Source organism: Hevea brasiliensis, chromosome 8, assembly GCF_030052815.1.
Source record: "Hevea brasiliensis isolate MT/VB/25A 57/8 chromosome 8, ASM3005281v1, whole genome shotgun sequence".
Classification (NCBI taxonomy): Eukaryota; Viridiplantae; Streptophyta; class Magnoliopsida; order Malpighiales; family Euphorbiaceae; genus Hevea; species Hevea brasiliensis.
This window is the reverse complement of record NC_079500.1, coordinates 75,022,065-75,046,163: the sequence shown is the minus strand read 5'-3', so window position 1 is coordinate 75,046,163 and position 24,099 is coordinate 75,022,065. Positions and strand designations below refer to the sequence as shown.

Sequence of the window (24,099 nt, the reverse complement as noted above, 5' to 3'; positions counted from 1 at the left end):
TGAATTATCAACTTCGTCTACTGGTAACCCATTAAATACACTATAAGGGATTTTAAAACTTTTCTTAATTTAAAACTTTTCTTATTTCTTTTTACAGTGGTGAGCACTATTTACAGGCGTCAAAAACCTTTTTGAACTGAAGTGAAACAGCTAACACATTTGAATTATTAGTAATTTCTGTAAAAATTTTGGCGGAGTGCCATCTGCATTTTGAATAAAACAGTTCTTCAAAAACCTGTAAAAAGCACTTCAAATATATTTCTCAATCTCAACTCCAATATTTCATAAATTCAATATTTTTCTCAACTCAAATCCACAGTAATTTTTCAGTATTTTCAAAGCTGAGATAAAAAAAATATAGTACAAATTTTACAAGCCAAAATGACTCACAATTTATTTTACAACTTCAAGGTATAATTTTAATTTACAACTGCTCGAAACCAAGAATACTATATACATACAGTGAACATACATTACAATATAAAATGTAAAATATGGTATATTAAATATACCCGATGATCTCTCAGTGTAGTACTAGCAGCCTAGTCTGCTACCCTATCAGTCTGTCTACCTGCGATAGCAATGAAAAGCTATTTCTGAGTAAAATTTACTCAGTGGTGCACAATAACAATTTGAAATGCGATATATAAATCTTTTATTAACAATTCACAAATCAAATAGTTCACAATTCCATTTCACAATTTACAAAGTTCATATAACACAAATTTGATCAAATAACTGAATAATATAGTTTTGCGAATCAATAACACCATTTGATCAAATAACTGAATAATACAGTTTTGCCAATCAATAACACCATTTGATCAAATAACTGAATAATACAGTGTTGTCGATCAATATCACAATTTAGGCCATGACACAATTTTTTTACACATGCCATGTTGTATACCACGATAAGTCACACTCACCCCACTAATCGAAATCAATGAGGGAGGAAGCTAGCTAAATAATGAGTACTCATCCACACTCACCTCAGACTGACAAGTCAAAGAGGGAGGAATATAGTGTACCTATCAGAGCACTTGCAGGCGTTACGTATCGCCATCCCTGCAAGCTCCTGAGTTCACTTGTGAGAGTTCCCAAAATCATAGGCGTTACGTATCGCCGTCCCTACTTTGCTCTGATAACACTAAACACATTTTATCTCAAAATTTCAACTTACAAAGTAGGCAACACAATAATTTTCAAATAGAATTCCCAAAGCCAAAACAATAAAATATTATTCATAACTCATTTCTCCAAATAAATTTTCTAGTAAAAGCAGTAAATATAAAAAGTATTGTGCACAGACACAATTTAAAACTATAATATTCAATTAAATTTTTAAGTAGAAAATGTGAAGTCAAAATTATTATGCACAAACACAATTTAAAACAATAACATACAAATAATCATAATTTATTTCAATTGAAAAATTCAAAAGAAATAACTATTGTGCATAAACACAATTTAAAATAATAACATACAAATAATCATAATTTATTTCAATTGAAAAATTTAAAAGAAATAACTATTGTGCACAAACACAATTTAAAACAATAACATACAAATAATCATAATTTATTTCAATTGAAAAATTCAAAAGAAATAACTATTGTGCACAAACACAATTTAAAACAATAACTTACAAATAATCATAATTTATTTCAATTGAAAAATTCAAAAGAAATAGCTATTGTGCACAAACCTCTGATAACTGTCTCTTGGCTCTGACTCAGTGTTTCCTTCCCTTTCCCTGAGTCTTTGCTAACTGAAACACACAATTTGAAGTGTTTCAGTACTCATTTATACTGTTTCTAACAATAAGGCTTAATACTTAATTCATTAAATTCTATTATTTCCTTAGTCAACCTAAGATGTTGACCCTCGATGCATTTTAGGTGAATTAGGTTTTAATGTTACCAATATGTCACATTTTATAGCCTTTTAGTGTTGGTACATGTTACCAATTTATTTCCATGTATAGTGCACTTTAGTGCAATTTGTCGGATTCCGGTATACTAATTTGACCTAACCGGATGACCTAGTTCCCTCGATTTTTGGGTTTCGGTCAAAACTACAAACTTGTAGATCTATGTCTTATTGCACGCGGGGCAAAATTTCAGGTTATTCTGAGTTTACTAGACCAAGTTATAGTCATTTTACTATTGCTGGTCAAAATGCATCAAAATTGGTCACTTTATGTCATTTTAGGTCATTTTAGGTTCGGCCAGTTTTTGGACCCGAACTTGTGCAAGCTATTTGACTTGCTTATGGTCATTTTTGGGCTTTGGTGTCTTCATAAGACTTGTAGATATATGTCTCAACTATTCATGGTAAAAATTTCAGGTCAATTGGACCTGTTTTGAGTGAGTTATGGCCAAAACACTAACTGCTGCCCAAATGGTCAATTTTCAGGCCTTAAATGCACTAATCCGGATTTGGTCATTTTTCAAGTTACCTTCTAAGCAGAATTTTGGTAAGCTTCCTTCATGAAAGTTGGCACTTTTTGTGCCTAGTTTCACCTTCAATTGATCTTATACCAATTGAAGCCACACACTTAAGGTTCTAAGCCCAAAACATAAACTGCCCTATGCATTTTGTTCATTACTCATCAAAGGACACATTTAACACTTACCAAGTTACACATTCATGCCAATTCTGGTTTGTACCATAACCTAAACACATTTCACAACACATTTTTGGTCACTTTGGCAGCTTATAACCACACTCAATATGCACTTTATAGTACATAATTTACCAAGTCCAATTTACACACAATTTAACTACATAATATGGCTCATTTACATGTCCAAACTCAAACTCTTACATACATGTACAAACTGCCACAACAAGTACCATAATTCAACCATACAATTCCATAAACCAAACCATGAAATAATATTTTTTTGGTTCACAATTCAAGCTGCCGATTTGTACCTCACTTTGAATAAAGTTCCAAGCTTCCAAATTCAAGTATACATTCACATATACTTAGTATACATCACCCAATTTTTTCCTACACATATAAACACTTAATCAACCCTTTAATCTACCATTTACAAGCAAGAATAAACTGCCCTTAAGGAGTTTCCATGGCTGCCAAAAATACACATCTCCCTTAATACTTCAATCTCTAAAAATCTCTCCATAATTCAAGTACCCATAACATCCTCACAAACTTTAATGAAGCAATAATCAAAAATACATACTTACCACTTTGGAAACTCTTCAAAACCTCTCCAAAACTTGGTCTTCTTGTTGCCTATCTATTGCTCAAGGTGTATGGACAACTTTTAATGAAGGGAAGTGGAGAGAAAGAAGCTTGGATCACACTTGCATGGAGCTCCAAAACCATGCGGCAATGGAGTTTTTCCTTTCTCCATTTTCGGCTAGTTCTCCAAGGTTGAAGAAGAAGATGAATCTGCTATCCAAATGCAGATTAAGTGGTCCACTTTAGTGAGTTAGTGGAGCACTAATGCAAATTTAATGTTTATTTAATCATAACCTTCCTTATTCCCACATTAAGCTCCTAACTTTAGCTATTTATATTAGGTACCACTAATTTAAGTTTTCATGACATTTTCCAAGTGTAATATCATTTATTTTTAATGGACATTTAGGTCAAAAGACAACTCGGGGTGTTAAATGACCACAATGCCCCTGTTCGGATTGCATTCCTGATTTTTCGGTAACACCGGGTTTTGTCCTTTTTCGATTTCTCACTTTCTTTTGTACTAATTTATTAATTTTTCTTTGATATTTCTAATAGTATTTACACTTCAATAGACATTTATTTAAGTCCTAAAAATATTTTCCAGGGTTTCCCGCGGTCCAGGGCTAGTCAACGATCCACGCCGCGACTTTCCGGTGCGGTCACCCATCGCTAGGGTTCTCAGCTCGTTTAACTTGGTTACATTTCATTTCTATTATTTTTTCTTTGTTTTTCTTGTATTTTGACCTAATGTATTTCGTTATTTTATGTCTCCTCATCCATATATAAGTGTAGTTCTAGGCATCCTAGCTGTCCGGACAACACTGGTCACCGGAACAGTAGAACGCACTACCGAACATAGGGGTGTTACAAATTGTCTATTCAAGGTTAGTGCAAGTTTTATAACACCCCTCACCCATCTACAGTATAATCGAGCAAGGTGTGCTATATTCGGTGCCCGAGCACCCTGTCCTGTCTTATCGTGTACAATATTAATTTAATGTCTATTTAATTATATTATCTTATGTGTAAAATTTTTTTTTTCACATATTATTTTTGTAGAGACCCAAATAGAGTCTCCTCTATTTTATTAGTGTATGACGGGTTTCCTTATTTACCTGTTAAAAACAATTTCATATCATTTTCATACATCATCTCGTTGTTTATATCAATTTCCAGGCATTATATTATATCATAGCTCATATAAAATTTCAAGAAAATAAATTTCATTTCATTCATATAAACTTCATACATTCATATAAAATTTGTATACACTAATTTACAATTTATTTACATTCACAAAAATGATGTACATAGTTTACTTACATACAATAACCAAAATGCAAAAGCCAAAATATACATGAGCCCTACCAAAATGGACTACTGTGGTAACACTGATATTGTAGCAGATCTGGTCAAGATCCTAGCTAGAGTCTACTACTACTACTGATCCTAGCTAGAGTCTACTACTACTACTGCGACTGCTAGTGGTAGTCTCCTGTACCTACGCGAGGAAACAATCCATCGCGCTAAGCATTTCTGCTTAGTGGTGCAATAATTGAAATAAAAATAACTAATAATTGAAATAATTATTCCATATAAAATTTTACTAAAATTTTAAAGTAATTACATATTTATGCAACTTTGAGAGCAAACAATTTATCGGGATCTTTTTATTCATATATTACATATTCAATCTTATTATACCCATATTGGTACTTTCTTCATGTACTTATTTAAACTTAAAGTGTATTACGCATATATGTGCCCAAGTAACCTATGACAAACTATGAAAACTAGATACACCAGACTATACTAGTTAAACATTCGTATGTCTAACATGTATACATCTGTCACGTCAGGCACAAGGCCAGCGAGCAGGCATAAAACCAGAAATAAAATCAGGCACAGTGGTCAACGGGCAGGCATAAAGCCAGTAGAATAATCATCTTAGACATATATTGTCTATCAATAATTATTCCTATGGGTAGTATTGCAATCTGTAGTCCCTAATTGGTATACCAATCGATCCAAGCTATATACATAAGTCTAGGTGCACTTTGGGCAAAATAGAATTATTAAGTATTTATAATTTCATATTATGTGCTAGTTGTATTTAAGAACATTTTCATGTTACTTATGATGGGAAACATAAGTCCCACATGCATATTCACGTCACTTTTATGTTTAATAATTTATTTTGATTAACTTCATATCATATTACAAGTCATTTTATGAACCTTTCTTAAGGTCCAGATTTGATATCTTAAGTTCACCTAACATATTGGTCAAAGTATGGCCATTGTTTGGCCACACTTCCTTTATGGAAGTTGTTCTTCTACGTCTTGTCTTTGTTTTGCTTTTTGAATCATGTCATTTGGAATTTTAGAACTCAAGTTATGGTCAAATAACCACAGCTAGTTCATGGTCTCTTTTTGGGTCCAGATTCAGGCAGATTCTGGAGTCCATTTTTGTCTAATTAATTGGACACGTTACAACCACTTTTAAGCCTAATGTTCTTCATAGGAGTTGTTACCCTATGTCTTTTGATCACTTAGAATTTTGAATCACAATTTTTCAAGTTTTGTAGAATTAGTTATAGCCAATTAACTGGCCTGTCTACAGGATTCCAGGTTTAGGTTAGTGGTTTAACTCCCATTTTAGGGTTCTTACACTCTAAATTTGAGGCAAGTTTCTAAATCAAAGTTGGAGCCCTAACTCTTAGGTTTCCAGAAAAGTTTGGCTCATCCCAATTGGGCTTTCCTAGTGGGAGATATGCTATAAAAATTATTCTATGGTCAAGTGGTGATTTAGTAAAATTCCAGGTTTTGATGTGCTGGATTTTTCTAGCAATTTGGCCTAATTCCCTTGGGTTATGGGTTCTGGTCAAAGCATTAATATTGTAGATTTATGTCTTATGGAAATTTTGGCATTGGTTTCATTGCATTTGAAATTTTGTGGACTAAGTTATGGGATTTTTGCCAATACTGGTCGGGTGAGCCTAAGTCTAGAATTTCTAGGCAGTTTGGTTTTGGACATTTTTGTTAACCTAATTTGTGCTAGAAATTTGATTTGGTTAGAGGCAATTTTGGGTTTTGTGTTCTTCATGAAAGTTGTGCTCCTATGTCTAAACTTTCCAATGGTTCAAGAATCAGGTCATTCTGACCTTTTTAGAGTAAGTTATGGTCAATTGAACATTTATTGTTCATTTGGTCATTTTTCCAGGGCTAGCATTTGGTCACTCGGACTCAAGTAGTTTTTAGGTCAGGTTAGGGATAGTTTTTGGGCATGGTCTCTTCATGAAAAATGGGGCATTATAACCCTAGTTTCATTTTCAATTAGCCTCATACCAATTAGAGCATCATAACTCTACTTATAGCTCAAAAACTACACTAGACTCATAGGTTTGAATTTCTACATGAAAATTTAATACTTCCAAATTCAATTTCTCCAACTCCCAAACTTCAATTGGCATTCATAGCACTTCTAATAGATAAAAAAATCATCTCAACATTCTCAATTTTAAGTCATACACCAAATTCCCAAAATTGAGTCAAAACCCTAACTTCAATATTCCCTACTCATGCAATTTTCATACAATTTGGTTTCTACCATATTCAAACTCATCAACAATACTAATAAGCCAATTAATTTCATCAAAAATCATCAAATCCCAACTCATTTCATGGCTGCCAAAATTTAGGGTTCCCATTTATCCAAGACATTCTTTTCAATTTTATAAAATTTTGACTTAGGTTTGTATGTTAATAACTATAAAAGGAAGAAGGAAAGTCATATAGTGCACTAACCTCTTTGGAGCCAAGTTTGGTTTTGACTAAAATTCAATTTTCCTTCACTTTTTGGCTACCCCTATCTTCCTCAAGGTGTGGGATTAATTATTTGTGAAGAGATTTAGAGTTTTGGGGTGAGAAAAGCATGGGGATTCAAGCTTGCTAGGAAGAAAAAAGGTGGAAGAAGATAGCTCCCATGGTTTGGCCAAGATGAGAAAAATTGAAGAAGATGGTTTCTTTTTGGCTATTTAAGTCAATTTGTCTCATTTATATATGCTTGTCCAATTTTAATTGGGTAGAACTGTGACACCCCTTACCCGTGTACAGTATACCCGAGTAAGTAATGCCACACGGTGTACCGGCACACTCTAATATACCTTAATTAATTTATACCATGCTTGTGAATATAATTTATGAAATATAATTTATTTTAGCCATTTATCAAAAGTATTATTTATTTGAGGTTCCGAAGATTTTAAAGAAAATCCGTGAAGTCTGGCTAAAAATGGAGAAAAGCAGTTCTTGAAACTCATTAAAAACACTTTCAATATTTGTATTCCATCATTTCAAACTCCAATATCCAAAATCTCAACAATATTTCTCAATTTCAGTTCTCAACAACCTTTTCATTTCTTAAACATCCATCACATGTGATAATCAAGTATAAATCACAAATAAACATTTACTTTTCCATTCACAAATAAAATTTTTATAATTTACATGAACATTAATAGACATTACACAAGTTTAATTACATATGAGAAAATCAAAATTAAGTTACAAAATGTCAAAATGACACCTAGTGTCCTACCAATGCACTGCAGAAGTTGAGGTGACACGGACACTGTGCAGAGCTGCAGGATGGACTCACCCAGTCTGTGGTCTACTGGGCTCACAATCTGTATCTTCAGTACCTACGCGTAGCAAAAGCAACGCGCTAAGCAATAATGCTTAGTGGTGCAATAATATAATAAAAGAAAATAGCAAGAAAATAAGTATGTATAGAATGTGTATGATTCCTTTGTTTAGTATTGGTATATCCATTATTTCATTATCTTTGTCCCCTTTTATTCATTTGGTTGCCCAAGTAACATACACTAGACGACTGGACTGGATAACGGGTAAACTGGCACTGGGTATCTAGTACCTCGGGCCGTCACACCATCGGTCACATATGCATCTCCCGGTGTGCAACAGAACAGCTAACAAGCTGTGATAACATCAGGCACAAGGCCAAAGCTCAATACAAGGTCAGAATGGCTAAAAGCCATAAAATCACAGAATGGCATATTGCCATGTGCAGTACTGCTAACCGAACCCTATTGGCATGCCAAACTATCCAAACCAATCATGTTAGGTATACTAGGGCATTTGAAACTTTTAAATTCTTCAATTTGTGCATTTCAAGTTTTGGTGTCACTATTCACCTCTTTAGTCAACAAAAATGTTGACTTTTGGATAGAAAATATGTACATTGACTTTGGCACTCCCAACATGCCACATTTTACATTTAAAACTTTTTAGCATTGGTCACCATTACCATTTCTAACTTAAAACCAAGAGGGTAGAAAATTTCAGTTTTTGAAGCATATGTTTACTGTTCCATTAAGCACTGTTGCAGTGAGAATTTGAAGAAATGACAAACATGAAAGTTGTTTCATATTTTGTCTAGTTGAATTTCCAAGCTCTAAATCATGGGTAGGGTAATTCTGTTCATGTGGCCTTAGCTGCCTGGAAGCATAAGCGACCACCTTCCCCTCTTGCATCAATACACACCCTAACCCATTATGAGAAGCATCACTATAGACCACGAAGTCCTTTCCTGACACTGGCTATATTAACACTGGTGCCTCTGTTAACATAGCCTTCAACTTCTCAAAATTGGTCTGACACTTGTCATTCCAGTCAAATCTGACATTCTTGTGTAACAACTTGGTCATTGGAGTAGCTATTAAAGAAAATCCCTTCACAAATCTTCTGTAATACCCAGCTAGCCCCAAGAAGCTTCTAACCTCAGTTGTATTTCTGGGAGGCTTCCATTCCATCACTGCTTCTATTTTCTTGGGATCCACCCTAATCCCATCAGCTGACACTATGTGTCCAAGGAATGCAATCTCATTCAGCCAAAAGTCACACTTGGACAACTTAGCATACAGTTCCTTTTCTCTCAGGGTTTGCAGAACAATCCTCAAATGGTCATCATGTTCTTCCCTGGTCTTAGAATACACCAAAATATCATCAATAAAGACCACTACGAACTGATCTAGGTATGGATGGAAGATACGGTTCATAAGGTCCATAAATGCCGCTGGTGCATTTGTTAGGCCAAAGGGCATCACCAGAAACTCATAATGCCCGTATCGGGTCCTGAATGCAGTCTTGGGCACATCTACATCCTTCACCCTCAACTGATGATACCCTGATCTGAGATCAATCTTAGAAAATACTCCTGCTCCCTTCAACTGATCAAACAGATCATCAATTCTAGACAACGGATATTTATTTTTCACTGTCACTTTATTCAACTGCCGGTAATCAATGCATAGCCTCAAAGTCCCATCCTTCTTTTTCACAAACAGCACTGGCGCTCCCCATGGTGACACACTGGGGCGTATGAACCCCTTATCAAGCAACTCTTGCAACTGAGTTTTCAACTCCCTCAATTCAGTGGGTGCCATCCTATAAGGAGCAATGGAAATGGGTGCTGTTCCCGGCAGTGTCTCAATAGCAAACTCGACTTCCCTTTCTGGTGGCAAACCAGGCAACTCTTCAGGAAATACCTCTGGGAAGTCTCTCACTGTGGGTATACCACTCAGGTTTGGCTTAGCCTGCCTAGTATCCACCACATGTGCTAGGTAGGCTTCACAGCCTTTTCTCATCATTCTTCTTGCAACAGTGGCTGAGATGACATTGGACAAGAAATCATCCTTTCTCCACAATCGTGATCTCATTACCCTCTCAAGTTTTTAGAGAAATTCTCTTCAATTTGCAATCAACTATTGCACGATGACGTGACAACGGTCCATTCCCAAATTCACGTCAAACTCGTGGAAGGGCAACTCAATCAGTGCGCCAAGAATTCACACCCCAATCCTTAACGGGCAACCCTTGTATACTTTGTTCACCACTACATGTGGCCCAATGGATTAGTGACCGAATATCTTGGTCACTTTCCCTACTAGTATCCCCCTTTCTACGGGTAAGTTGATGCGGATGTATGAATGAGTGGATCTGGATCCACCAATGCATGCACAGTGTAGTGTAGAGAGGAGAACGTACCCACGATGACGTCCCGGCATCTTGCTCCTCCCGAGCTCTCGGGGCATAATTTACAGCGGTGGTCCGTTATCCGCCTCTCTGGCTGGCTCAGCGAGCCTCGTGATGGTCCTCTGCGTCAGTTGCGGATTTTTACCTCTTTGTGGTGCGGGAGCAGTGCATGCGCTTGTGTTGGAGTAGCAGTAGTAGTTCTACGTGGGCGGTTCCTCGGTGATGCTCTGTCGACCCACATCTTAAACAGCACCGATTACTCTCCAACACTCTCCCTTGTGCCATTTCGCATGGTGTGGACATGCGAGAAGATGTTGGGGCTGGTCCCCTGAACCCTATCCTCGAGAGCCGCCTTGATGGTGTGGGTGACCTCTCCTAGGGGTGAAGCGTCTGGGCCCCGAGATTGACCACGACCTTGTGGTGACTGAACTCGTGCGGTGGACCCTTGAACTTCTTCCCAAATGTAGGAGCCGAACTAGGCGACAGGCCCCTCTTCTGCTGTCTTTCCCTTCTAGTCTGCTCACTGATTCTTACTTTTTCAACCTTTATTGCAGCTTCCACTAATTTGGTAAATTCTGTGATTTCCAAGGCAGTGAGCTGGATCTTGATGTTGTCATTTAGTCCCTCTTCAAATCTCTTACATCTTTCTGCTTCATTAGGGACTATCTCCCTTCCATAACGGCTCAATCGGATAAATTCCTTCTCATATTCGGCCACTGACAACTGTCTCTGCCTCAGGTTAATAAACTCTCTTCTTCTCTCTTCCAGGTATACAGTACCCACATATTTCTTCTTGAATTCAGAGAGAAAGAAGTCCCAAGTTATAGCTTCTGGCTGCACTTCACTGGACACAGTGTCCCACCATTCGTAGGCATCATCTTGCAACAGGGATATGACAGCCTCTAGGTTTTGCTCTGGGGTGCAGTGGAGTTGTTTTAAGACTCGCCCATTACATTCAACCAATTCTCTACCATGAGTCATCTTCTCTCTTCTTGAAGAAATCCACGCCCCAAACTTTCTTACCCTTTCAGTGTGATTTACTGCGTGGAGTAGTGGTGGTGGTGGGTGGCATTACTCGGCCATTTGTCTAAAGAAGTCGGCCATTTGTTGGAACATGGCTCGTGAAGGCCGAAAGGTGCTCGCTTGAGCCGGTGGAGTAGGTTCTCCTACCCCCGCCTCACCGCCGCAGTGGAGCATGACTCTCCACTTCCTCCTCGACTGCTCTCTGATATGAAGGATCCATATCCTATTCAAAATAAGAAAGACAAACAGATCTGCATTAGTGTCACCTCGACTCTTACAAATGCAATACATGGTATGGACTCAATCTAGGCCCAGAAACGCCTAAACCGTGCTCTGATACCACTAAATGTGACACCTTTTACCCGTGTACAGTATACCCGAGTAAGTAATGCCACACGGTGTACCGGCACACTCTAATATACCTTAATTAATTTATACCATGCTTGTGAATATAATTTATGAAATATAATTTATTTTAGCCATTTATCAAAAGTATTATTTATTTGAGGTTTCGAAGATTTTAAAGAAAATCCGGCGGAGTACCGGCTAAAAATGGAGAAAACAGTTCTTCGAAACCTGTTAAAAACACTTTCAATATTTGTATTCCATCATTTCAAACTCCAATATCCAAAATCTCAACAATATTTCTCAATTTTAGTTCTCAACAACCTTTTCATTTCTTAAACATCCATCACATGTGATAATCAAGTATAAATCACAAATAAACATTTACTTTTCCATTCACAAATAAAATTTTTATAATTTACATGAACATTAATATACATTACACAAGTTTAATTACATATGAGAAAATCAAAATTAAGTTACAAAATGTCAAAATGACACCTAGTGTCCTACCAATGCACTGCAGAAGTTGAGGTGACACGGACACTGTGCAGAGCTGCAGGATGGACTCACCCAGTCTGTGGTCTACTAGGCTCACGATCTGTATCTCCAGTACCTACGCGTGGCAAAAGCAACGCGCTAAGCAATAATGCTTAGTGGTGCAATAATATAATAAAAGAAAATAGCAAGAAAATAAGTATGTATAGAATGTGTATGATTCCTTTGTTTAGTATTGGTATATCCATTATTTCATTATCTTTGTCCCCTTTTATTCATTTGGTTTCCCAAGTAACCTACACTAGACGCATTGGATCGATAACGTAACCGCACTGGGTATCTAGTACCTCGGGCCGTCACACCATCGGTCACATATGCATCTCCCGGTGTGCAATAGAACAGCTAACAAACTGTGATAACATCAGGCACAAGGCCAAAGCTCAATACAAAGTCAGAATGGCTAAAGCCATAAAATCACAGAATGGCATATTGCAATGTGCAGTACTGCTAACCGAATCCTATTGGCATGCATAACTATCCAAACCAATCATGTTAGGTATACTAGGGCATTTGAAACTTTTAAATTCTTCAATTTGTGCATTTCAAGTTTTGGTGTCACTATTCACCTCTTTGGTCAACAAAAATGTAGACTTTTGGATAGAAAATATGTACATTGACTTTGGCACTCCCAACATGCCACATTTTACATTTAAAACTTTTTAGAATTGGTCACCATTACCATTTCTAACTTAAAACCAAGAGGGCAGAAAATTTTAGTTTTTGAAGCATATGTTTACTGTTCCATTAAGCACTGTTACAGTGAGAATTTGAAGAAATGACAAACATGAAAGTTGTTCCTTATTTTGTCTAGTTGAATTTCCTTTTTTGAATCACTCCATTTGGAGTTTTGTAACTCCAGATATGGTCCAAAAACCACAGCTGGCCGGATTGCCAATCTGCAGAATTGACCATATCTACAGTAACATGAACAGTGACTGCCACTGCCATTTGGGTTAGGTTCTGGCCATAATTTGGGGTAGGTTCCTTCATGAAAGTTGTTTGTATATGTCTTAACCTGTTGCTGTATAAAGTTCAGGTCAATTGACCAAATCTACAGTGAGTTATGGCCAAATGAACAGTTACTATTCATTTGGTTATTCTGCAGAATCAGTTGCAGGGTATCCGGATTAGGGCCAAGTTTTGGTCCTCTTGCTTTGGTCTTTTGGGCATGGTTTCTTCAGCAAAAATGTGCCATTATAAGACTAGTTTCATGTCCAATTGGCCAAACACCAATTGGACTAACACAACCAAAGTTATGGCTGTGTAATTGGACTGAAATTTTAGTCCATTGCTGCTGTCCTAGGGCAGCTTACACCTTCACTTTGCCATACTAATTTTCAGTCCAATTTATGGTCAACATACCTCAAATGGTCACTTATTGACCATTAGAGTGTTCTTTAACAGTTTGATAAGCCAAGTCAATTTTTACTTCTCAAAACCCTAATGTCCAATTCAATTTACCCATAAACCTCAATTAGCACACTAGTTCAACATCCATGCATATTCATACCTTAAACATCATTTCTATCCACTCTAAATTCATTAAAACAATCAAACTCATCCTTCCTTAGGGCTGCTGAAAATTTGAAGATGCCCTAACATATATAATTTACTTCATTTTCTTACAATTTCTTAACTTAAAATGATGCTCTAACAAGGATTAAAGGAGTGAGAGTGAAAGTATAGCACTAACCTTGAATAGGGCAGATTTTTCCCAACTCTAAACTTCACTTTCTTTCCTCTTCTTGGCTGCCAAAAGCTTGTTTAAGGTGTGGGGTAAAATTTTAATGAAGAGAGGTTAGGGTTTTGTGGTGAAACAAAGTAGAAATCAAGCTTGAGAAGTGAGGTTTAGTGGAGGTTGAGAGAGGGAGAGAGAGACTGCCGTTTGATGAAGGAAGAAGAACAGAATTTTTGTTTCAATTTTGCCTCATTTTCCCTTTTTAATGAAATTGCTTGATTGTCATTGGTGGAGAGAAAGTTTAATGACATCATGTGATGTCAAAAGTCCCATTTTTTTTTCATTTTTCTTTTCTTTTCTTTTCTACTTGATTTCAATTCAATTTTTAGTAATTTTTATTCATATTTTATGTCATATTAATTATTTACTCAATTGGACAAGTCGGCCAAAAATCACCTCTGAAGGTGAAATGACCAAAATGCCCTCCGTTTGGCTTAATGGGTCAAAATTGTCTATACCGATTAAAAATTTTTTTTAGGTATTTTCTTGGCATTCTAATGCCATAGGAACCTCAGTAACCCTTCTCTGGAGTCCCAAAAATTATTTTATAATTTTTCCCCTGGGTCTAGGGCTCCTCGTTGCGAGAACCGCAACTTCCCTCTGGTTTACCCCTCGCTAGGGCACCGGCTCGTTTAACTTGGTTGTATTTTATTTCTAAAATTTTTACTAAATTTTTCTTATTAATATTTGAGTTAATTATGGTTACTCACTTAAGTTTAATTATTTTTCCGGATGTTCTAGCTGTCCGGACCGACACCGGTCACCGGAACAGTAGAATGTACGGAGTCGTTATCGGGAGGGTGTTACAACTCTTCCCCTCTAATTTAAATTTCGTCCTCGAAATTTACCTGATGCAAACAGTTGAGGGAACTGTTGCCTCATCGTTTCTTCACTTTCCAAGTTGCCTCCTCGGTGTTGTGGTGCCTCCAAAGCACTTTCACCAGTGGAATCTGCTTGTTCCTTAATTCTTTTACTTCCCGAGCTAGGATCCGTAGAGGTTCTTCTTCATATGTCAAATACGGTTGTATTTCAATTTCTTCTCTGGAGATGACATGTGAAGGATCTGAGCGGTATCTCCTGAGCATGGACACGTGGAATACATTGTGGATCTTGTCCAGCTCTGGTGGTAAAGCTAGCTTATAGGCCACTGGACCCACACGTTCAATGACTTCATATGGGCCAATGAACCTAGGGCTTAACTTACCTTTCCTTCCAAACCTCAATACCTTCTTCCATGGTGACACCTTGAGGAACACTTTGTCGCCAACCATATATTTTATTTCCTTTCTCTTCAGGTCGGCATAAGATTTCTGTCTGTCTGAGGCAACCTTCAGATTGGCTTTGACTAGTTTCACTTTCTCCTCAGTCTGTTTCACCAGGTCAAGCCCCACCAGTTTGTCTTCGCCCAATTCAGTCTAGCACACTGGAGTTCTACATTTTCTCCCATACAGTGCTTCATATGGGGCCATTTGGATGCTAGCTTGGTAGCTATTGTTGTATGCAAATTCTGCCAGTGGGAGGTATCTATCCCAACTTTCCTCAAACTCGATGACACAACTCCTCAGCATATCCTCAAGGACCTGATATATATTTCATGTTATTGTTATCATTTCAGTTCAATATGTGTATTTATCTAATTGGTTTCAATTGTTTACCTGGATTACTCTTTCAGATTGCCCATCCGTCTGAGGATGGAAAGCTGTGCTGAAATGGAGTTGTGTACCCAAGAACTCATGCAACTTTTTCCAAAATCTCGATGTGAACCTTGGGTCTCGATCAGATATGATGGAAAGTGGAATTCCATGCAGTCTAACTATCTCACTGATATACAATTCTGCTAACTTTTCCAGTGAGTAGTCAGTCCTAATTGGCAGAAAGTGTGCTGACTTTGTCAATCAGTCCACTATCACCCATGCTGCATCATGTTTCTTCCGGGTGAGAGGTAGACCACTTACAAAATCCATGGTGACCCATCCCATTTCCATTCAGGTATGCGTATAGGCTGTAGCAAACCTGATAGAACTTGATGTTCTGCCTTGACTTGCTGACATGTCAAGCATTTAGTCATATAGTCAGCTATGTCCTTCTTCATACCAGGCCACCAATACTGAAGCTTCAAATCATGATACATCTTTGTACTTCCTGGGTGCATAGCATATACACTGGTGTGTGCCTCTTTTAGAATACTGGCCTTCAATTCCCCATTATCTGGTACACACAATCTTTCTTTGTAATACAGACACCCATCTGCTTTCACCTCAAAGTCAGTTGCTTTCCCCTCTGAGATTTTGCTCATAATAGACATTAACTTTTCATCTGCCTTTTGCCCATCTAGTATCTGCTGTAGCAGGTTTGGCCTCACTTGCAACTCAGCCAAAATAGCTCCATCTCGAACCAAAGATAGACGGGCATTCAATGATCTCAAAGCTGTCATGGATTTTCTGCTCAAAGCATCAGCAACTACATTTGCCTTCCCAGGATGGTAGTCAATTACACAGTCATAATCCTTCAGGAACTCAATCCATCGCCTCTGTCTAAGGTTGAGCTCCTTCTGGGTTGGCAAATATTTCAGGCATTTGTGGTCTGTGTAAATGTAGCACTTTTCACCATACAAGTAATGCCTCCATATCTTCAGTGCGAAGATAATTGCTGCAAGCTCTAAATCATGGGTAGGGTAATTCTGTTCATGTGGCCTTAGCTGCCTGGAAGCATAAGCGACCACCTTCCCCTCTTGCATCAATACACACCCTAACCCATTATGAGAAGCATCACTATAGACCACGAAGTCCTTTCCTGACACTGGCTATATTAACACTGGTGCCTCTGTTAACATAGCCTTCAACTTCTCAAAACTGGTCTGACACTTGTCATTCCAGTCAAATCTGACATTCTTGTGTAACAACTTGGTCATTGGAGCAGCTATTAAAGAAAATCCCTTCACAAATCTTCTGTAATACCCAGCTAGCCCCAAGAAGCTTCTAACCTCAGTTGTATTTCTGGGAGGCTTCCATTCCATCACTGCTTCTATTTTCTTGAGATCCACCCTAATCCCATCAGCTGACACTATGTGTCCAAGGAATGCAATCTCATTCAGCCAAAAGTCACACTTGGACAACTTAGCATACAATTCCTTTTCTCTCAGGGTTTGCAGAACAATCCTCAAATGCTCATCATGTTCTTCCCTGGTCTTAGAATACACCAAAATATCATCAATAAAGACCACTACGAACTGATCTAGGTATGGATGGAAGATACGGTTCATAAGGTCCATAAATGCCGCTGGTGCATTTGTTAGGCCAAAGGGCATCACCAGAAACTCATAATGCTCGTATCGGGTCCTGAATGCAGTCTTGGGCACATCTACATCCTTCACCCTCATCTGATGATACCCTGATCTGAGATCAATCTTAGAAAATACTCCTGCTCCCTTCAACTGATCAAACAGATCATCAATTCTAGACAACGGATATTTATTTTTCACTGTCACTTTATTCAACTGCCGGTAATCAATGCATAGCCTCAAAGTCCCATCCTTCTTTTTCACAAACAGCACTGGCGCTCCCCATGGTGACACATCGGCGTATGAACCCTTATCAAGCAACTCTTGCAATCGAAGTTTTCAACTCCTCAATTCTGGGTGCCATCCTATAAGGAGCAATGGAAATGGGTGCTGCTTCTGCAGTTGTCTCAATAGCAAACTCGACTTCCTTTACGGTGGCAAACTGTGCAACTCTTCAGAAATACTTAGGAAGTCTCTCCGTGGGTATACCACTCAGGTTTGGCTTAGCCTGCCTAGTATCCACCACATGTGCTAGGTAGGCTTCACAGCCTTTTCTCATCATTCGTCTTGCAACTGTGGCTGAGATGACATTGGACAAGAAATCTGTCCTTTCTCCCACAACTGTGATCTCATTACCCTCTGAAGTTTTTTGTAACACCCTCCCGGTAGCAACTCCGTACATTCTACTGTTCCGGTGACCGGTGTCAGTCCGGACAGCTAGAACGTCCGGAAAAATATTTAAACTAAAGTGAGGGACCAAAATTAACTCAAATATTAAAAAAAAAATGTAGTAAAAATTTTAGAAATAAAATACAACCAAGTTAAATGAGCCGGTGCCCAAGCGATGGGTAACCAGAGGAAAGTTGCGGTTCTCGCAACGAGGAGCCCTAGACCCAGGGGAAAAATTATAAAATAATTTTTGAGACTCCAGAGAAGGGTCATTGAGGTTCCTATGGCATTAGAATGTCAAGAAAATATTTAGAAAAATTTTTCAATCGGTACAGATAATTTTGACCCATTAAGCCAAACGGAGGGCATTTTGGTCATTTCGCCTTCAGAGGTGATTTTTGACCGACTTATCCACTTGAGTAAATAATTATTATGATTTAAAATATGAATAAATATTACTAAAAATTAAATTGAAATTGAGTAGTGATGAAAAGAAAAGAAAAATCAAAGAAAGGCTCATTTATGACATCTTGATGATGTCATTAAGAGCTCTAACCAATTACCTTTAAATAACTATCAAATTAACAAATAAAAGAGACAAAATGAAGGCTAAAGGAATTAAAAACCAGGTGCTCTTCTTCTTCTTCTTCCTCAAGACGTGAATCTCTCCCTCTTCTCCCTCCATTGATTTTCAAACAAAAGCTTCATTTCTCATGCTTCCTCACCATATTTCCTCAAGACCCCAACACTAAAATGAATCCTTGGACCTAGAGGAAGTGTTTGGCAGCCAAGAGAGTACAAGGAAAGTGAAGTTAAGCTTGGAGAAATTCTGCCACTTAAAGGTTAGTGCACATATGTATTTAAAACTCATTAATTCCATGTTAGAGATGTGTAATAGGTAAGAAATTGTGAAATAAATGAACCAAACCCATGTGTATGTGTACATGAATTTTCGGCAGCCCTAGGAAGGAATGAGTTTGATTGTATTAATGGACTTAGAGTGAATTGGAGATTATGTTTAAAGTGTATACATAAATATATATAGAGAATGAAAGAGTAAATTAGGGAAATTGTGAAAACTTTGAAATTTAGCTAGGGTTTAGGAATGAAAATTTGACTTGGCTTATGAATTGGTTAAAGAACATTCTAATGGTCAATTAGTGACCATTTGAGGTATGTTGACCATAAATTGGACTGAAAAATGGCATGGCAAAGTGGAATGGTAGGCTGCCTAAAGACAGCAGCATGATGGCTGAGATTTCAGTCCACTTGGACTGCCATATCCTTTGCTGTGTTAGTCCAATTGGTGTTTGGCCAATTGGACATGAAACTAGGCTTATAATGGCACATTTTTGCTGAAGAAACCATGCCCAAAAGACCAAAGCAAGAGGACCAAAATTTGGCCCCAATCCGGATACTCCCGCAACCAAAGACTGCAGAAATGACCAAATGAACAGTAACTGTTCATTTGGCCATAACTCACTGTAGAATGGTCAAATTGACCTGAAATTTTTACAGCAACAAGATAGGATATAGACAAACAACTTTCATGAAGAACATTACCCCAAATTATGCCATTAACCCATTCAAATTATTGGGCAAAGTTAAGTTATCAAACCTGCAACTTTGCAGATTTTCACTTGAGCAGTAATGTTTGGATGGCTATAACTCTCTCTAGAAAACTCAGATTTAGACGATTCTTGAACCGATGGAAACCTAAGGTATGGTAGAACATTTCATAAGAAGAAAGTTAGACCAAATTATGAACTTAGCTTGATCAAATTACTGACCAAAATTTGGACCAAAAATCTGCCAGACCCAAAATCTCAGCATGAACAGTACACGTGAACAGTAAACTTATTTTGGCCATAACTTGAGCTACAAAACTCCAAATGGAGTGATTCAAAAAAAGAAATTCAACTAGACAAAATAAGGAACAACTTTCATGTTTACCATTTCCTCAAATTCCCACTGTAACAATGCTTAATGAAATAGTAAAGTTAATCTTGAAAAACTGAAAATTTTGTTTCCCTTGGTTAAAGCCTAGAAATGGTAATGGTGATCACTTCCAACAAGTTTTAAATGAAAAATGTGGTATGTTTGAAGTGCCAAAGCCAATGTACCTACTTTCTATGCAAAAGTCAACTTTTTTGTTGACTAATGAAGTGAATAGTGACACAAAAACTTGAAATTCAAAAATGTGAAACTTAAAAATGCAAAATGCCCTAGTAGGCCTAATGTGATTGGTTTGGATAGTTTGGCATGCCAATAGGGTATTGTTTTAGCAGTACTGCGAAAGGCTTTATGCCTGTGTTCAGGGCTTTATGCCCGTATTCATGGCTTTTATGCCCGATTATGTGATATCATGGCTTTTTAGCCATACTGACTGCATACATGGTTGACGTTCTGCGTCCCATGGTATGACGGCCCGAGACACCGCGGTATCCAGTGCCAACGACCCGTTATCCATCGATCGTTCAAGATAGGTTACTTGGGCATGGAAAAGTATAACTGTAATTGAACTGATTGTTAAAGAAAATACAAAAATTAAATATCAGGAATGATTATGATAGAATACAAAGAAACTCAAGATCATGAAGAAAATAATTAACAAAATGCATGAAGAAGTTAATATCATAAAACGTAATTAGCCCTCGACTAAACATTAAGTTGGTAATTATTCAGTTCTTATGAACACAATGGCTAAGAAATTAAGATTTTTATTGGCATATTATATTTTCTTGTATTATTGGCACCACTAAGCTTTATGCTTAGCGCGTTGCTTTTGTAACGCGTAGGTACTGAAGATTTGGACAGAGGGCCCAGTAGACCACAGATTCGGTAAGGCAGTTCACAGTTCTGCATAGTGTCCGTGTCACCTCAACTTCTGCAGTGCATTGGTAGGACACTAGGTGTCATTTTGGCATTTTGTAACTAAATTTTTATTTTCTCATATGTATTTGGATCTATGTAATGTATTTTGATGTTCATGTAAATAATGAAAGTTATGGTCATGATTGCAAATTTGAGCATTTATTTATTGTTTGTATATGAGTATTATGAGAAATGGATGTTTGAGAAATGAAAAGGTTGTTGAGAACTGAAATTGAGAAATGAATGGTTGAAAAATGTTGAGATTTTCAATAATTGGAGTTTGAGATGATGAGACATGAATGTTAGAAGTGTTTTTCACAGGTTCCGAGGAACTGTTTTCTCCATTTTTACCCGGTACTCTGCCGGATTTTCTTTAAAATTTTCGGAACCTCAAATAAATAATAATTTCGATAAATGGTTTAAAATGAATTATATTTCACAAGTTATGTTCAAAACTATGATAAAAATGAATTAAGATAAAATAGAGTGCTTTGGCACACTGAGTGGCATAACTTGCTCGGCTACACTGTAGCCGAGTAAGGGGTGTCACATTTAGTGGTGTCAGAGCACAGTTTAGGCATTTCTGGGCCTAGATTGAGTCCATACCATGCATTGCATTTGTAAGAGTCGAGGTGACACTAATGCAGATCTGTTTGTCTTTCTTATTTTGAATAGGATATGGACCCTTCATCTCAGAGAGCCGTTGAGGAGGAAGTGGAGAGTCATGCTCCATCTGCAGCAGCTGAGACTGGGGGCATGAGAGAATCTGCTCCGCCTGCTCAGCCTCCACAGGCCATGTTTCAGCAAATGGCCGACTTCTTTAGACAAATGGCCGGGGTAATGCTAGCACCACCACCACCAGCTCCACAACAGAAATCACACCTGGAAAGGCTAAGAAAGTTTGGAGCAGTGGACTTCTATGGTAAGAGAGAAGATGATTCTGTTGCAGCCAAGAATTGGTTGAACAGAACAGGCAGAGTTCTAAAACAACTCCACTGCACTCCAGAGCAAAACCTAGAAGCTACCATATCTCTGTTACAAGATGATGCCTACGAATGGTGGGACACTGTGTCCAGTGAAGTGCAGCCAGAAGCTATAACTTGGGACTTCTTTCTCTCTGAATTCAAGAAGAAATATGTGGGTACTGTATACCTGGAAGAGAGAAGAAGAGAGTTTATTAACTTGAGGCAGAGACAGTTGTCAGTGGCTGAGTATGAGAAAGAATTCATCTGATTAAGCCGCTATGGAAGGGAGATAGTCCCTAATGAAGCTGAAAAGTGTAAGAGATTTGAAGAGGGATTGAATGACAATATAAAGCTCATGATCACTGCCTTGGGAATCACTGACTTCACCAAGCTAGTGGAAGCTGCATTAAAAGTGGAGAAAGTGAGAATAAATGAACAAAATAGGAAAGATAGGCAGCGTAAGAGGGACTTTGGACCAGATACCAAGTATACCAACTGATAGTAAGAAGTTTAAGGGTTCTAGTTAACAAGATCAGACACAGGGCCACAGAGGACAGATTGGAATCACTATAGATAGTTCCCCAAGACAATAACAAGGGATTAACCTGATTCGAATGTATGCATTGTGGTAGAAGACACAGAGGGGAGTGTCGACTGTTAACTGGAGAGTGTTTCAAGTGTGGGGCTACGGATCATTTTATAAGAGATTGCCCTCAGAGGAGTGGTTCAATAGCTCCGGTACAAGTTGATAGACCTTCCCCTATAGTTCAAAGGGGTAAAGGATCGGATAGAGCAGAAACGGCTGACATTTCACAGAAAATTGTTTCTGAGACAGTTGAAAAGCCTGAAGTCATGGTGGCACCACAAGTATATGCTATGGAAGCTCAGGAAGAGCCAAACCCAGACACTGATGAGGCGATACAAGGAAGTGAAGAAATAAGAAGGTAGCAACTCCCCGATTACTTAAGTCAGGTAAATTTCGAGGACGAAATTTAAATTAGAGGGGAAGAGTTGTAACACCCTCCCGGTAGCAACTCCGTACATTCTACTGTTCCGGTGACCGGTGTCGTGCAGACATACTAGAACGTCCGGAAAAATATTTAAACTAAAGTGAGGGACCAAAATTAACTCAAATATTAATAAAAAAAATATAGTAAAAATTTTAGAAATAAAATACAACCAAGTTAAATGAGCCGGTGCCTAAGCGATGGGTAACCAGAGGGAAGTTCCGGTTCTCGCAACGAGAAGCCCTAGACCCGGGGGAAAAATTATAAAATAATTTTTGAGACTCCAGAGAAGGGTCATTGAGGTTCCTATGGCATTAGAATGCCAAGAAAATATTTAAAATTTTTTTTCAATCGGTACAGACAATTTTGACCCGTTAAGCCAAACGGAGGGCATTTTGGTCATTTCGCCTTCAGAGGTGATTTTTGACCGACTTGTCCACTTGAGTAAATAATTAATATGATTTAAAATATGAATAAATATTACTAAAATTTAAATTGAAATTGAGTAGTGATGAAAAGAAAAGAAAAATCAAAGAAAGGCTCATTTATGACATCTTGATGATGTCATTAAGAGCTCTAACCAATTACCTTTAAACAACTATCAAATTAACAAATAAAAGAGACAAAATGAAGGCTAAAGGAATTAAAAACCAGCTACTCTTCTTCTTCTTCTTCCTCAAGACGTGAATCTCTCCCTCTTTTCCCTCCATTGATTTTCAAACAAAAGCTTCATTTCTCATGCTTCCTCACCATATTTCCTCAAGACCCCAACACTAAAATGAATCCTTGGACCTAGAGGAAGTGTTTGGCAGCCAAGAGAGTACAAGGAAAGTGAAGTTAAGCTTGGAGAAATTCTGCCACTTAAAGGTTAGTGCACATATGTATTTAAAACTCATTAATTCCATGTTAGAGATGTGTAATAGGTAAGAAATTGTGAAATAAATGAACCAAACCCATGTGTATGTGTACATGAATTTTCGGTAGCCATAGGAAGGAATGAGTTTGATTTTATTAATGGACTTAGAGTTAATTGGAGATTATGTTTAAAGTGTATACATATATATATATAGAGAATGAAAGAGTAAATTAGGGAAATTGTGAAAACTTTGAAATTTAGCTAGGGTTTAGGAATGAAAATTTGACTTGGCTTATGAATTGGTTAAAGAACATTCTAATGGTCAATTAGTGACCATTTGAGGTATGTTGACCATAAATTGGACTGAAAAATGGCATGGCAAAGTGGAATGGTAGGCTGCCTAAAGACAGCAGCATGATGGCTGAGATTTTAGTCCACTTGGACTGCCATATCCTTGGCTGTGTTAGTCCAATTGGTGTTTGGCCAATTGGACATGAAACTAGGCTTATAAT

General features: G+C 37.6%; 1 long non-coding RNA gene across 1 annotated transcript; it reads left to right on the top strand.

Annotated features, from left to right (window-relative positions):
- The first annotated feature begins 1,551 nt into the window (after window positions 1–1,551).
- LOC131182530 (uncharacterized) lies at window positions 1,552–4,239 on the top strand. The gene is made up of 2 exons (XR_009150809.1): window positions 1,552–3,701; window positions 3,822–4,239. It is a non-coding gene; the product is annotated as an uncharacterized LOC131182530 (long non-coding RNA).
- The last annotated feature ends 19,860 nt before the right edge of the window (window positions 4,240–24,099 follow it).